The following is a 3,672-nucleotide window of genomic DNA, read 5'->3' as shown; positions in this document are numbered from 1 at the left end:
TAATTCGCCTAATGTCTTCAGTAAAAAAACCATGATACTATAGGCTTTGTGCATGTTGTAACTTCACTTAATAATATTATTATTTTGTTCTAATATTTTAATGTGCAGTGGGTGGTTCACTTGTTGTCCCCTGTAAAAAAATGGTACTAAATAATCTGATGACTTCATCACATAAATATCCACAACTAAACATAAAAATCACATAGTTATACATAAATGTCATCATAACCATCCATAATTACAGCTAAACACCACATAAGCACCACACAAACTATTTATTGTACTTCTTCTACAACTCGAACATGTAGTAAAATGTGCCATCCTGACGACCGTGTGAGCTTATCGGCCTCGCCATCGGCTTCCCCAATTTTGTATCGTTTAGAGAGCTTCCACTAATAGTTGGGGTCTTCGTTGTCGAAAATAACCATGACGTCCTCGCCCTTGTATGTGGGCTCGGCAACCTCCTCCTCAGCCTTACCCTTGCCCTTCACGGAGGCCTCAGCAGCTAGCCTCCAACTTGACCATCTCCGTATCTGGGCTCACAAAAGAGCCCCTCCGCCCGAAAAGTGCAAACAGAGGACAGGGTCAGTGGAGGACTTAGTGAAACACATTTCCACTTTGCAAATAAAATAAAATTGTATGTATATAATACGTTCAAGTAAATTTTCATAACAATATAAGTTTTCACAGTCTTTTTTTTGAAACTTGGAAATATCATTTTTAAATCATTTGAAATAAAGTCCTCCAATGTCCATGTCCTCAAGAAGTTCACACTCCTCCTTTGCTTCCCTATTTTGGGCCCAAGCCGATATTTCGAAGAACTATTTCATCCCTCTTTCTTTTGCGAGTGATTTTCATCCCTCTTTCTTTTGCTAGTGATTTTCATCCCTCTTTATAGATAAAGCCAATCCGATAGCTAGATTTGACCGTGAGGGAACTCTCCAACATGCAAATCAGTTGCTTAACAGAATTTGGAGTGTCCGGGACTCGAGAGTGGCTTGTTGGAGTAATCCTACGTGATCCGTACTTGGTCTGGCATTGCGTGTGTGAGTGACGCAATAAATCTCTCCCTTGCTAAAATAATGTGCTCATCCCACGAATCAATATAAACCACTTAGGACATGCTTACAGTGGAATCACTGCAGCGCACTGTAATGATTGGTACTACCACTGCTGGTCTACTAGTACACTTTAAGGCTGCATCATGACGAACAGAAATGAACGAGCCAAAATTAAAAGGCAAAGATGGGTAGTCAAGTAGACCAACCATGCATGCAAAAGTTGGTCCTGGCCATGGAAAACGTTGGAAGTTGGTATAGGGGAGAGCACAGTTGCTACTGCTGTAAAGTTTTGGCTGAATTTGGCGCATCATCAGATTTGACCGCCGCCTCGTGCGACGCCTCCTGGATTGACCATACGTACATACTATCGATCTGCCATCTGCGATCCAAGCGGCCAAAGAAGTTCAAGGAAGAACTCTCTTATACATCACTGTTCATCGGTGTAGAGCTGGAGCTGAATCCACAACCTGAATGTGAATGGAGCTGACCCCATTGGAGCTCTCTGCTGGCCTGGCCGGCTTCGGCGTACTAACAAGAGAACAAAACTGAAGCACACAAACCATGAGCAAAATGTAAACAGAAGGGCAGGCTATGGGTGCATCGGGTGTTCCGGGGCTGTGGAAATGCAGACATATGGTGAATTGTTGGGTCCTCGGGTTATATTTTGGTGTGGGATGCTCCTGCTGTCATGCATGCTTTGCGACTGTATACGGACAGGGGCGACGGAAGCCTTGGAGTTTGGAAGGGGTCAAATACAGTGCGAGGATGGATGGATGGGGTCATGGTCTCGTCCAGCTGCGATGCGAGAGCCAGACACCCCGCTTGTGCTTTGAGAGCGATCTAACGAGGAGACAGTACGGCCAGTGGCTCACCACCCATCCAGGACATGTCCGATCGGCCTGGCTCGTACTACGACCCCCAAAAGAACAAAAAAGGTACGGGAACAGACTGAGAGTGGCGCCGATCCATCCGAAAACCTAGCTACCTCTCTTCTGTGATGAACCTTCTTTTGTTACCTCTTTTTTGCTAATTTCTTTTGTTACTTCTTCTAGATTATTTCTAGTGCTCCTCATGTGGTTTGGCAGTGGGTTATCAGATACTCTCCTTAAAATAATGGACTGTTATATTATCAGAAGATGTACTATTTATACTTAGATTTTCAGAAACAAAGGGGAAACTATTATTCAGTGGATGCGTGTGCTGGTCCCTTCCGGCGATCATATCGACCGGCCCTGCACGAGGTGCAACGCATACATCTGCTCCAGCTAGCTGCACGCTAGATCGACGAGCAGGCTCTGGCTACTGGAGCAAAGGCGATTAATAAAGAATTGTTAGATGAACGGAGTTTTGATTGGAGGGGGCCGTGCCGGGGAGCCCTCGTGTGATGGATGGATCGACCCGACAGACGTGGAGGCTCTGTGTGTGTGTGTTGCGTTTGGTAATGCCAAAAGGAATGTGAGGACCCACGCCCGGCCGGGGAGAAGACACGGAGCCAACGCAATTATTCTCCCACAACTACTGTTGCACACATGCATAAAGGCACGAGGTCGGCCTAATCGTGGGTAGCTTCAAACCGAAGTAAACCCTCGCCGATGGATCGAACGGGTTGCGTTACTGCTAATTCATTCTTGGCCTTCATGCTCCACGCATCATGGGACTGTAATCTGATCCAGGGCTCCGATAACCTCCGGGAATTGGCCGGGGTACATGCTCAAAACCGGGATTTGAATTATTTTTGAAGCATGTTTCTTTATTATTAAAGGCGAGTTGATACGTTTGCTTCCTCGTCTCCATGATTTTTTTTTCTTTCATCTTCTCTACGTTGATTTTTTCCTGTTCACGCCCCTTTGATCTAAAATAATCTAAACCAAGTCGATACTTTACTTTCCTTGTCCTAGTGAAAATCATGTCATGCCTTAACTCAATCAAATCTTACCAAAACCATGTCATGCATTCACTCAATCGAATCAAATCAAATCTTACCAAAAACTCAACTAAATCAAAACTTTCATTGCCTTCCTCTACTCTGTGAGTAGTCCAAGGGCGGCAACGGCTGAAGAGCTACAGAACCCAGTGACAAGGGATGACGGGGTACATGCCAGCCAACCAAAAGAGCAGCAGTGCTATGTCAACACTACAAAATTTGCTTTATTTTGCGACGTTTCACTTGTGTAACATATAACCCTTTTTCGTTAGGGAAAATACACTCATGACGTTTTCCGGCCATCACCCCACCGTCACCGAAATGACATCATGAAAAATAAAGTTTGACGATACCACATTTTTCGTCACGCAAGATCACATTTCAGGTGACGAACTAAATAATGTCACCGATGGCCGTTTTTGGCGAAGGCCCAGAATGTCACCTACGATAGCCCAAACTATCACCTAAGATCTTTTTGGCGACAATAATCCTGTCAACGATGATCGGTACGCGGGTTTCGACGGTAAAAGATTCTGACAGGTGGGGGCAGTAGTTGCTGACGTGACTTCTTCCATGTGGGTCCGTCGTGGTTTTTATCGCTGACGGTCCCGTCAGTAGTAACTCGGCGTTAGTCTTGACACTCGGCGTTAGTTTTGACCGGTTAACTCTGCTACTTCTTGAGCTTGC

This window comes from Triticum urartu, chromosome 5A, assembly GCF_056163025.1.
Source record: "Triticum urartu cultivar PI428250 chromosome 5A, HENAU_Tu73, whole genome shotgun sequence".
Classification (NCBI taxonomy): Eukaryota; Viridiplantae; Streptophyta; class Magnoliopsida; order Poales; family Poaceae; genus Triticum; species Triticum urartu.
This window is presented reverse-complemented; position numbering follows the sequence as displayed.